This window comes from Crinia signifera, chromosome 5 (genome assembly GCF_055691185.1).
Source record: "Crinia signifera chromosome 5, ASM5569118v1, whole genome shotgun sequence".
Lineage (NCBI taxonomy): Eukaryota > Metazoa > Chordata > Amphibia > Anura > Myobatrachidae > Crinia > Crinia signifera.
This window is the reverse complement of record NC_139221.1, coordinates 279,742,766-279,756,195: the sequence shown is the minus strand read 5'-3', so window position 1 is coordinate 279,756,195 and position 13,430 is coordinate 279,742,766. Positions and strand designations below refer to the sequence as shown.

Here is a 13,430-nt window from a genome sequence, read left to right as displayed (position 1 = left end):
AACAAAGTGTTTTTAAAAAAGGGGATATAGATCCTCTCAAATTGAACCCCAATGTCCTGTTCCCAGTGTAATTGCTAGATTAGGTGCGTGTTGCTGTATATCTTACAGTGTGTACCCACTCATGAAATGAACAAATCTGTTACAATTTTCACTTAATTAAGTTACTTTTGTTTAATATTAGTTTATAACACAGATTGCTCCCAAGGACTGTGCAGATAAATTAGGACAGCAAAGTAAATATGTCTGTTTGGTCCTTTTAAACATCAAAAAAAGGGGTTGCCGCCTAGTATCTGCACAGATATTGCGCAGTGTGTAGCACAGTCTTAAATAATAACAGACTACGGGACCGGCTGGTAGTATACGTGCCTTGGTCCTGATGAAGCTGGTGGCGACACGCGCGTTGACCAGACACACTTAGTGTGTGAAATATCCCCATGTCCCCTTCCCCCATGAAATGTATTTTGATTGATGTATAGGGCGTTACAGTATCCACTCACAGAGGATGCATCTGATAGGAGCTGTGGGGTCAGAACCTGACTACGGTCTCCCAAGACTCAGATGTGATTACAGCACGCCAGTGCAGATACAGCACCCGGCCGGTGTATCCCTCTGTTAGGCGCAGTGTCAAGTGACGGAGCGCGACGCGGGTCTGCGAGTTGGAGAATCACAGCCTCACCACTGACTGTGATCTCCCCACAGACACCGATGCACTACCAGCACAGCCGGGAACAGCGGCATACATACAAGCCACTTTCCCTGCGGAGAGGAACCAAACAAACGTCGGAGAACACTAACAGCCGATTTGTGTTCCCAATATCAGATCTAACGGGTACACTTTAGATGTGAAATACGGCACGTATACTACCAGCCGGCCCCGTAGTCTGTTATTATTTAAGACTGTGCTACACACTGCGCAATATCTGTGCAGATACTAGGCGGCAACCCCTTTTTTTATGTTTAAAAGGACCAAACAGACATATTTACTTTGCTGTCCTAATTTATCTGCACAGTCCTTGGGAGCAATCTGTGTTATAAACTAATATTAAACAGAAGTAACTTAATTAAGTGAAAATTGTAACAGATTTGTTCATTTCATGAGTGGGTACACACTGTAAGATATACAGCAACACGCACCTAATCTAGCAATTACACTGGGAACAGGACATTGGGGTTCAATTTGAGAGGATCTATATCCCCTTTTTTAAAAACACTTTGTTTCTTCCTCTTTGCCTCCTTGGCAATTGTTTTTATATGTCGCAAATCTTAAAATAAACAATTAAAGGTTACATTTTATTAATTTTTCTTGTCCTAACAGTGCATCACGTACATAACAGTCTTTCTTCTCTTCCCTTGTTAACATTCTTAAACTGCCTGCAATTTAATGACAATAATGTGGATCACAAAATAGTACACACATATCAGCAACTTCCCTTTTCAGCCATGTTTTCCTCTTGTCCATCTGTGTAGGTCCTTGGGATACTCGGACAACACAAGCTCCTGATTATCCTTTGGTAACTTGATGGCAACACTGATTTAATCAAAGACCATCTTTCACCATAAGCCACAAAGGGGGTAATCAGGGAAAAGAACCACTAGGCGCCGTTTGCACACACAAAATAACAATTTAATAACACATTAATAACAATTCACAATAAAACAATAAATTGCATGCATGCAAATAATTTTAAAAATGACATTAATGTAAGTACACTTGATTATCACAACACTAAGCACTTGTGTATAAAGGCCTTAGTTACCACTGTGGTCACGAGGGTTGTAAGATAATGTGCACCGATGTTGTGGTGGCTTGCTGTCACTCCCAGGTGTGACCAAACATGTCCCAGCAGTTGGCAAAAAAAGGGTTAAATTATAGCTCACAGTGAGTCTGGTTGAAAGTGTAATACTCTGTGTGGTGAATAGAGTCTAGGGCAAACAGGGGGGGGGGGTTTGAGAGCAGGCACAGATGCAGTACTCACTGACTTGAGATGGTATCAGTCTGTTGCTGGCGATGTTTAACTAGCGGGTCAGCCGCTTGTTACGCTTGGAGTCTGCTGCCGCTGTGCAGCGTCTGTCTGCCTCCACGTTCTATCACCTTTCAGCAGACCAGGTGTATGCTGGATGAGATGGATCCCAGCACGTCCGTTCTGGCGGTGAGAGCTCTTGGAATGCTCGCAGGGCAGGGTGACCGTGCGGCTGGGTCTGTGCAAATGACCCACCAGTTTCTGTGCTGGCAGTACCGTAGCATGAGACCGTTGTAAAGGGTTGCAGATGTCAGCGGCAACTCACGGTGCCCGCAGCGTGGCGAGCGCAGCGTGGCGAGCGCAGAGAGCCCGCAAGGGGCTTTGTTGTGCTGGCCACGCTGTCTGACACCGGCCAGTCGGGATCCCGACGTCATGATAATGAGTGTCGGGATCCCGACTGTCGGTGAAACATACCACACCCCATGGGTTTACAAGTTCATTTAACAGTTCAGCAAAGCGCCAATTATTCATTAGCACCCAATTGCTTAGACTATTCCATTGATCGTGTACACTTGATTAGTGAAACGATTTCTGTTCTCCCCACGCCATGTGCTTTTTAAATCTTAATGGACAATTAAGTTTGCCATAAAATTTGAGAATATTTGTTGATCAGCCTCAGGGAGAACAAACATAACAAGTGTTTATTCAGGGCTCCTGCGCTACTCGCAGATGTTCCACGTTCCTCTATGCTAGTAGAAAATCTACAGAACCGTAGAGAGTGCCAGCCAGCTGGGCCAAATGCTGGCTTCTCACCAGCAATGCACATCCAGATGTTGATCTCAGAGACTTCACTTCATGCATCATTTGTTTTCTCCTGGGTTCTCGAAAAACAAAGAAATGCTGTGTATTATTAGCTAGCAGTGAGCAAGGAGGAAACTATGCAGCCAAATGCAAGCTACTACAGCCATGCTGTAACAAACTGAATAAGGTTATCAGTGAAATGATAGATAGATAGATAGATACAAGCCTTCATTTCACATGTTTTTCAACAGCCACAGAACCTGTGTAAATCATAGGTTCCCAGATTAAAAGGTAAATATGGCAGTTGGCAACCATACAGTACATACAGATAGTGCCGCGGTTGTTGTTGCCACCAGCGCACCAGACGCTTATATCTGGTGGCTGGCGTGCTGGCGAATGTGGCCGCACAAGCGTCTAATAGCAACATCCCATGTGAAATTCAACTCCCATCTTATTAAATTTCTCTGACCAAGAGTTACTCCAGCATAGTCTTATATTGATTTATAAGGTTACCCTGTTTTCCTTCTTCCCACCTCCCCCTTTTACTTCCGTTCTTTCTGACCCTCTTTCGATAATTGCCTTGTGAAACAGCATACAGCCTGGTTTGGTTTTGACCACCAGGCATTGCTCCAGATGTTACATTAGACTACAGCTGGGTACACATTACACAATGGCCCTTATTCAGATCTGATCGCAGTACATATTTGTTCTCAAAATGGGCAAAACTAGGTGCACTGCAGGTGGGGCAGATGTAACATGTGCATAGAGAGTTAAATTTGGGTGGGATGTGTTGTAACTGAAATCTAAATTGCAGTGGAAAAATATTGCAGCCAGTATTTACCCTGCCAGAAACAAAATAACCCACACAAATCTAACTCTCTTTATACATGTTACATCTTCCCCACCTGCAGTGCACATGGTTTTGCCCATTTTGAGAACAAATTTGTACTGCGATCAGATCTGAATAAGGGCCAATATCTGTACCAAGCAATGTAGTATGTGACAGGACTCAGTGGGGGTGCTTGCAGCTGCAAGTGTAAACACACTTGCTGAAGCGAGGCACAATGACGTATGGGGGGGGGGGGTTTGGGGGTGGAGGTCATGGAGGACATCACTAAGCGTGCACTGTTAACAAAATATTGTGTACACATACTATATGCTCCAAAATATTGATAATGATACTGTTATCGTGCATATCGTTTAATATATTGTCTAATGTACAAGCAACTTTAGCATACTACTTATTATTCTACAAAACAACGGCATGTACTCATTTTGCTGTAACTTTTTAAAAAACACAGATTACATTAAAAACAAATTGAATGCTTTTTAAAAAGCAAACTTCATTTAACATTCTATATCTGTATTTATAAGCATCACTCAATGTTGGACTGGAGAACAACGGGCCACCAGAGAATTCAGTGGTAAAGGCCCAATCTTTAGAGGTGTCGACATCCTTTAGAGGGGATGAGCCCAGGCACGTTAGAGAGCACATGCAAAGAACTGGGCCCTTTTATAAAGAAAGAGGCGTGTCAGGGTCACCCCTTTTTTGATTGGCAGTAGGGCAAATCTAAGTATAGGTTCCATAGAAACAAACCAAACACCCAAGTTTATTCTGATCCACCATGTTACTAACCCTAAGAGTAAGGGGTGGAGCCCTCAGGCAGATGGGCACAAGGGATTTCCTCTGTACATTTGTAAGCCAGTCTGACCCTGGTGTACATGGGGCATTATAGCTTGCATAAAATAAAATCAAACCAAAATAAAAGTGTGGGTCAGGCATAGTTCTCCTGCGTTCTATGCTACTTGGGAGGACTTTGATCTCACTTTGCTGGAAGACAAGAGCTGTCCAGGGTTAATAAATAACTCCAGGAGCTTCTAGTAACAAACGCTACTGTACGCTTTATAAAATGGACATCTATCAGCTAACGTTTGCTGATCTCTAATGTTACTACTATAGATTATATAATTCTTGTTATCATCTGTTCAACACAGTAATAAATACAGCAATGTTACAATATAGACGAAGGTTATGGGTTCTATAGAAGGAGCTGAACATCATGGGGAAATGGTGCTTTCATATGTTTTAAGTATTGGGACTGTTCAATTAAAACCTTATGGGACCTACACACTGGGCGATTTCAGGGACTTTTTTAAGCGATCTAACTAGATCTCTTAGAAAATGCCTCTACATCGTTCAGTGATAGCAATAGCAATGCGCAGGCCCATTTGGTGCTATTGCCCGATGATTAATATCAAGCATGCTGGATAAATCTACTGAATTGCTGAGCAGGGCCAGTGCTCTCACCGGAGAACATTGACCCTGACAGATCGCTCAGTACACAGTGGTGACACATCAGCGATCTTGCTGAGAGTTCAGCGCAATCTAGCCTAGCCCAGAACGCTCAGCAGATCTCCCCGTGTGTAAGCTTCTTAACATAGGAGATATCACAATTTGGGAAGAGTCCTGGCCCAATTTGCCAAGCCCCATAGTTAACACATTATTCAGTGAGCATTAGCTACTTCATCACTGAGAGGAATCTAGGAATCTTCAGATCCTTCTCCAGCAGCTGGACTGTGGGGATGTGTGACCCAACAGTGGAGCATACCAGCTTGTCACAGAGGGCGGGATGCTCTGATGCAAAAATGTGGTAAAAACCCCTTTATCTGGGTTTTTGCCACATTTTGATATGCAGGAAAAGCTGCATGCTGGGTTTTCAGTGTGGGGGTATTGCCAGCAAAATCTGGTGGTACCCCATAGAAGCCTATGCGATTCTTAACACGACCCAGCGCCACCCTACCACCCCGCACCGACCCCCGCTGACCCCCCATGGACCCCCGCCAACACCCCCCTCACATGTGTCTGGGCAGCACAGTGCTGTGCTGCCTAGACCAGTGACCTCCACCTCCTCCCTGAACTGTACATCCTCTTTCGGGTGCAAGGAAGATGAGGCTGGGGACCTGCTCACCCACCGCCGGCTGCATCACAATGGGACGCTCTTATCGCAAGAGCTGCCCGTTGCTATACTAATCGCATATGTTAGAGCATAGTATTGTTGCGGAGGGGGCGGTAACTGGAGGCGGAGCATCTAGGAAGCCCTTCTCTGCTGCATGGACTGAGTGGCGAAACGCAATACAATAAGGGAAAAGGGAAATCCCCATCTGACATCCCCGTGTGCTGTCCTGGCAAGCAATGTGTTGGAGCAACAGCTCCAATAAATCACAGCTCAGAACCACGAGTTCAGTCATTATTTATTGGGTGAAGAACATGATAAATAATAAATAGACCCGTCCATCCTTCTTCCTCTGCTTTCTGCAATATATTCTAGTGCAGCAATATCTTCTTTTGCGCATTTATTATTCATAGAGAATTTGACAGATTTAGACAGACATGTGTTTTGCCAGTGGATGCTGAACTGCACCTCCAAGTGTCTTATAAAACATACCGAAGGTTGTAGCTGGGGGACTGCTAAACAGCTATGAGTTACAGGAGCTGCCGAGTTCCAGCGGACAGAACACTATTTGGCTGCATACAGCTCCGCAGCCCTAGACTTTTTTCTCCAGAAGAGAATGAAGTGAATGAACACAAAATTTTGTAGTACAATTGGACAATTATTTATTAATTGCAAGGTGACATTTTCAGATCTGAGCTCAGTACACATTTGTTCAGAAAATGGGCAAAACCATGTGCACTGCAGGTGGAGCAGATGCAACATGTATAGAGAGAGTTAGATTTGTGTGAGTTATTTTGTTTCTGTGCAGGGTAAATGCTGGCGGCATTATTTTTACACTGCAATTTAGATTTCAGTTTCAGCACACCCCAACCAAATGTAACTCTCTTTGCACAGATTACATCTGCCCCACCTGCAGTGCACATGGTTTTGCCCATATTTCAAACAAATTTGTACTGAGCTCAGATCTGAATAAGGCCCTATGGGTGGACAGTTACCTCCTATAAAACCTGGTGAATTCAGTTAAATTTACTAACCTGACTGATGAAATGCCATCTGATTTCTGGATAGGACTTTGGTCTGGGAGTATCTGTCACATGGTGGAATCCTATAGATTGTAAGCTTGTGAGCAGGGCCCTCCTACCTCCATGTCGGTTTGTATATACCCAGTTTGTTTAGTCATTGTTGTCTCCAATTGTAAAGTGCAAAGGAATATGCTGCACTCTATAAGAAACTGTAAATAAATAAATAAATAATAGTGAAAATGACCAAAGTGACTGCGCAAATACAGTATGTGTCCATATGGCCATTGAAAGAAATGTGGTCGAACACAAATGTCTATAGAAAGTAGAAACTGTGGAATGGTACACATGGCGGGCCCCCATGTGTTATGCGGGACCCCAAGTATTATACGGTACCAATGGTGGGCCACCAGGTGTTATGCGGGACCCCAAGTATTATACAGTACACATGGTGGGCCCCCAGGTGTTATGCGTGACCCCAGGTACTGTATTATATGGTACACATTGTGGGCCGCCAGGTGTTATGCGGGACCCCAAGTATTATACGGTACATATGGCGGGCCCCCAGGTGTTATGCGGGACCCCAAGTATTATACAGTACACATGGCAGGCCCCCAGGTGTTATGTGGGACCCCAAGTATTATACAGTACACTTGGCAGGCCCCCAGGTGTTATGTGGGACCCAGGTACTGTATTATACGGTACACATGGCGGACCCCAGGTATAACACCCGAGTAACCTTCGAGTGAACCCAGGAATTAAAGGGTACACTCTGCATTACTATACACTTGTAGTCACCACTTTATTAACACTTTATTCTGCTACTGTACTGTATCCTCACATTACAGTACTTACACCTAATGGCCTGAAGTCTTTGAGATGCAACTTGTTAACATGTTTGTCTAGTTTTATTAAATATAACTTTTATATATATATATATATATATATATATATATATATATATATATATACTTCATTAAAAAAAATACATACTGTACAGTAAGTCTGAGTCGCAATAGCATGAAACATGAGTCATGGGAGCGTCTGAGACTCTCATTGTGGATTAGCGCTGTTGGTGGTGCAGTAATGTATTCAGCTCAAGTCATTCCCTGCCTCCCCACCCCCCTCCATGGAAGATACTGTAATGCAATGCATGATGCTGATTTAGTTCATCTGGCTCAAGGAAGGAGCATTAGCAGTACAAACACCATATGCAAAATGCCTAATACAGTCGGATTCGCACAAAAAAGGCATTTTTGAAAACAGGTTCTTTTATTTACAGTACGCTATGCCTAGTTTTATTAAATATAACTTTAAAAAATATTCCAATAAAAAAAAATGACACTGTAGTCGAACACGGGTAATTGTGTTGGGTTTGGTATCCCATATATGTTTTCTACTAGCTGCAGTTTCTGTATGAGCGCAGGTGGCATTATATCACTATTTGTGTGGTTAAATAACACTAGGTGATTCATCGTGCCCTACAGGCGCTCTTCACACTGTCGTAAGGGGCTGTGCCCCCTTAAACTGTGAACGCATTTATTGTGTGGGTCAGGGTCGGGTGCAATGGTGCTATGTGTGGGGGTAGGTGCTTGGGGGTGGTGTGGGTGGGGGAGTGGGAGTTTCGGGGATACTGTGGAGGGTGGATATGCAGGTGCGGGTTGGCCCGTTTGGATGGTGTGGTTTGGTTAGGTGCAGGGCCGCATGTGGGTGCAGGGGTGGTTTAGTTGGGTTGGGGATGGACAGCGGTGGGTGTGCCACCGGTGTTGGAGGGGCAGGCGCGGGGTTGGCATGGGTGAGGGATGGAGTTTGTGCATGCTGTGGATGGGGGAGAGGCTGGTGTGCTGTGAGGGAGGGGTGGGTGTAGGTGTACTGCGGGTGGTTGAGGTGCAGTTGTGGTGTTTTGCAAGTGGGTGCTGCAGGTGGTGGAGGGGCAGGTACGGTGGTGTTGCAGGTGGGTGTGGTGGTGGCGTGGGTGGGGTGCAAGGGTGACATGGGTGTGGAATGGTGTTTGGGGGTGGTGTGGGTGGGGTAGTGGCAGGTGTGGGTATACTGCAGGTGTTGAAGTTACATGGGCGGAGACTTTTCATGTAGGTGGAGTGGGTTGGTGAAGTGCGGGGTGCACTGGTTGTGACGGGTAGTTGTGGAGGTGCCGTGATGGTGAGGATGGGATGGATGCGTGGGTACTGTGGGTGGGGGATGTATGGGCGCGATCATGGAAATGCTAGGTGTACCCCTGCAAACATAGGCATGGCCATGCATCCATGGGGTATACACGGACACTTTTGGGTCAGTGGGTGCAGGACCGCCCATAGGTGAGGGCAAAGGGGACACACACCAGGGCCCGTGATGGGGTCTGAGGGCTATTATTGTAAGAACTTACATTATGAAGTCACTTTTCATAAAGGGGGCTCCATTGTAGCTCACCGGGTTGCTTCGACAACTGTTTACTGAGGTGGAAGGCGTCCCTGCAAGAAGACTAAAGACTGAGAGTCTCTCCATTAGCTCTTTTGTATGAGACCCACAGGTCACGTTGCAAATGGCTTTCTCTGTGCCTGCATGGAGGGGAGGGCGGGGGGCCCTGCCGCTGGAATGGAGGAGTTGCGCTGGGGATAATACGGGCTGGGGACCTGCCTGCCGTGGAGAATGGAGGAGTGCTTGGGACACTTGCAGTCAGATCAGGGGGAGGGGAGAATTTGCAGCTGATGTTTGCAGGGGTAGGGGCTGTCTAGCAGATAGACAGAGCTATTTTTTTTTTGGGGGGGGGGGGGTGCTGCCGGGGGATCAAGGGGGGAAGCTGGGGATACTGCCAGGGGACCACAGCTGGGGGATCAAGGGGGGAGCTGGGGATACTGCAAGGTGAGCTCAGCCGGGGAATCAAGGTAGGGGCTGGGGATACTGCCAGGGGACCTCCTTGTCTTGCTCACCACAGCCACTTACAGGGAAGGAGTAGGCAGACACAGCTGGTGATAGGCTAATAGCTCCATCTGTCACTCTATGACTCCGCCCAATGTTATACACACACTCACAGAGTGACAGATCTGGGCAAATATATAAGAGATGTTACAGGCAATTTGTGACATACATGTACATGTACCAGACAATTGGGTATAAATGAGATATGACAGATATAAAAGAGTAAAAGAGTAGTTAATCAGTAACTAGATTGCTCTTAATTTGAAACTAAACTAGAGGAACATAGTTGGTTGATGCGGGTTGTAGAACCTTTTATGCAGGTGACTTGCGTGTGCACTAGACTTTTTATTTCCTTCCACAGTCTGTCAGTTTCTGTTCTTACATATATTATTTGTCTTGAGAGATTTTATACAATTTTTCTTTGCTTTGGGGGCTTTTAACATTTTCGTTCAATAAGGGATTTCCATCAACCAAAGGTGATTTGAAATCATGGCTGGTCTATGACTAATGGTGAGAACTGATGGTTTCCTGCTATCAATGGCACAGTGCTACAAAGCCCCATCCTCAGGTTCAGATCAGTCGACAGCTCATTTAACACTAACGTAGTGTTGACCATCGGCCGGTAAAACACTCAATGGTTCCTTTACAGATGGTTTTTCCACCATTGAAGTTATCAATCAATGGTACCATCTATGATGACCATCAATGGTACCATCTATGATGACAATTGATGGATAGCCCCCAATGGCCACCCCTACTTTAAGCAAATGACCTAATTTCAACCTGCACGCTTTCTAGGGAGGTGTCCAGGCAATAACAGCTAATGCTATTATGTCCTGCTGCAATTAAAATCCTGCATTAAACTCTCACTTAGATTACATGAATTTTAAATGATCACAAGTACAATACATTAATGTGACTGTAATGTTACCCATCTTCATTCACTGTACAGTATGCTATGAGTGTAGTTGGCTGCTGCTGAAAGCTTTTCCCTTGTCACTATAAAACACCGACCAGCCTTCGCAATTGTAAAAATCATTCAGATGCCTGGAAATCTCTCTCCGCCTGACACCAGATCTCTTCCCATAGATCAGGGGTTCCCAATCTTTTTCTAATCACGGCACCCTAGAGTATCAGAATTTTTCCAAGGCACCCCGTGGCCCCAAAAAATATATATCAAATGAAGTAGATTGTGTTTATATGTGGTTCTTAGGTTCAGTTATGTGGTAAAGGGCAGGATTTGGTTCTGATTGTACACATTTTATGATTGGCAGCCACCAGCACTGGTTTTGTCCAGAAATAATTGATCATAAATAATTTAAATTGGTCCTGGACTACCAACCCGAGGCACCCCTGCAAGTGTCCCGAGGCACCCCAGGGAGCCACGGCACACAGTTTGGGAACCACTGCCATAGATGACAAGTGTGGCTGCTCCGGTATGTCCTGACCGTAAGTCAAGCATCACACAGGAATAATAAGGCAGAGAATGGAATGAGCTTATTTCACTGGAATTCCTGGTATTACAAACGCCTTGACGTGGTTGCATAAGACTGAAACATTAATGTGTGAAGTCGTTTTGACATTGCTTTAAACACTGTACAATTCCCTGCCATGCAGCTCAGCCCAGTGACAGCTGCTGATTTGCTCAGTGATGAATTCAACTCTTTCTATACCATATGCATTATAACATAATGAACATGCAGTATCTTAACAGCTATTTCACATAGATGTGTTATTTAATAAGGAGCTCAAGTGCGTAGGGCTTAGTTGTCTGCTGTTCACATGCACAGACCCAGGATCTTATGCCATTCGCTACTGTGTTTCTGTATACAGTCGATCGTACTGTAGTTGCCTACCCTCCTGCATTCTGCAGGAGACTCCCTGAAATAGCAGCAATCTCCCTCTCTCCCTCATTAGTCTAGCAATCTCCCTCATTTCACCTAGCCCACATTACACTGTTACATTTTAAAGGAATGAGAGATAGATGCATTTACATTGAATCATCAGCACCATATCCCAGCACTTTACCAAGTATAGTAGCTCTTACTAACTGCTCTGGGGCTCATCTACATTTGGATATCAGTCATTTTAAAAGATTCCTCTCAGATATAGCAGTGCACACTCACGGTTCTAGGTGCCACGTTCACAATCACTTTTTACCATCTCCCCATTTATGGAACTAGACACACACTTTGGGTGGAGTATGACACGCCCCCTGAATTTTGGAGTTGTGCAAAATTCTATTTCCAACTATAATCTCCCTGAAACTAGTTATTAAAAGTAGGCAATTATGCAGTCGATAAGATGTGTGATCATCTGCAGGATTGTGGTATGTTATAGGAATACACATGTATTCATGTGTATTCAAAATAAAAACATAATTTCAAGATCTAATGGTGATCATATATGGTGCGATTATCACGTGCGATTTGATCTTTTTAGTTCAAATTGTGTCTAGCACCGTGTTGACATGCAATAGGTCAACACTGCCAAAAGATTGACACAAGCATACTTAAACATCCACGTGTGAATGGTACAGTGTGCCGAGCATAGTGATTCACCATGCACGAAGCATGGGACGCATGCGCGCTACACTAATTGGGGGTTCATGTTGACAGGTGCCAACATACATTTCAACATCTGGGAATCATGCCAGGGGTGTGGTTACCACATTATAGTGGGCGTGGCCCAATGCCTTCAGAGCAGGAAGATGTTTTGGAAGAATGCCCAAATCAGTTCTTCAATTATTCTGTCTATTGTAAGCATGCCTGCATTATTGTACACTTGTATCTACTGTCTATTTTCCTGTATAGAAACAGTACCACCTGGAGCAAGAAGGATCCACCGGAATCATGCAATTTATGGTGGGGGCCCATAGTTAATGGGTGTAGTCAGCCACCATATGGTGTGAGATCAACCACCACCTTCCCACAATTCAGGAGGCACCCCCGGCCCTCTGGAAAGATGAGAAAGTCTCCCGCATTCCCCTTCAGGCCCCTGCACCACCCACAAGAGAGCACAAGTGGGCATGCCGAGGGAACACAATGACTCAATAAGTGCCGAATCGCATCATCATAGCCCTGCCCCCCACTCTACAGTGCCTGTTTTCTCAGCAGTGTAGAGTGGGGGTAGAGTCCCCTGGACTGCCCACCTGTGTGCCGGCCATGCCTCTTAGGTGCCTCGGCACCTTCAAGAATGAACTGTCCTTCAAGAATCACTCATTCAATTCTATGGTTTCATTCTCTTGTGCTGAATATAAACAACATAAACAAATGCATTGTTTGCATACAATATAAAATGTCTCTATCTAGTCTGCTTATTATGTTACTACTGTACAATACAAGGACACAGGCATACTGCTCTTATACAAATAATTGCTATATAAATTATACCTTCATGAATTCAGCACGGACTGGAGCTGGCAAACTTCCACTTCCAAGTGGCCTTCTTGTAGATTAATAATAGGTCCAGTTTAGCAGCACATTCTTCAGCTTGTTTTCTGTTTAAGAGAATCATTTTAGCCTTGAGGAATAACTGCTGACTCTCCATTTAATATTACTATTTATATTACTGCGGTAAACTGGCAATGTTTTAAAGAGATGTTCTGTACTAATAAATAGTCCTTATTTTCTAGGAAATAGGCAGCCACAATAAATAATTTAGCTGCATTTACCAATATGCCCCCAAAATTATGATCAACATTCTCGCTTACGTCAAACAGGTAAGGCAAACATCAAAAAGTCACGAAAATCTTTTGAAATGTCAATTGTATTTATTTG

The 13,430-nt window shown here is 44.5% G+C and overlaps 1 long non-coding RNA gene across 1 annotated transcript; it reads right to left on the bottom strand.

The window, feature by feature from the left end:
- Positions 1–1,683: 1,683 nt before the first annotated feature.
- Positions 1,684–13,172, bottom strand: LOC146079713 (uncharacterized). The gene is made up of 3 exons (XR_014474712.1): positions 13,044–13,172; positions 6,751–6,947; positions 1,684–2,835 (listed from the first exon to the last, which is right to left on the bottom strand). It is a non-coding gene; the product is annotated as an uncharacterized LOC146079713 (long non-coding RNA).
- Between the last annotated feature and the right edge of the window lie 258 nt (positions 13,173–13,430).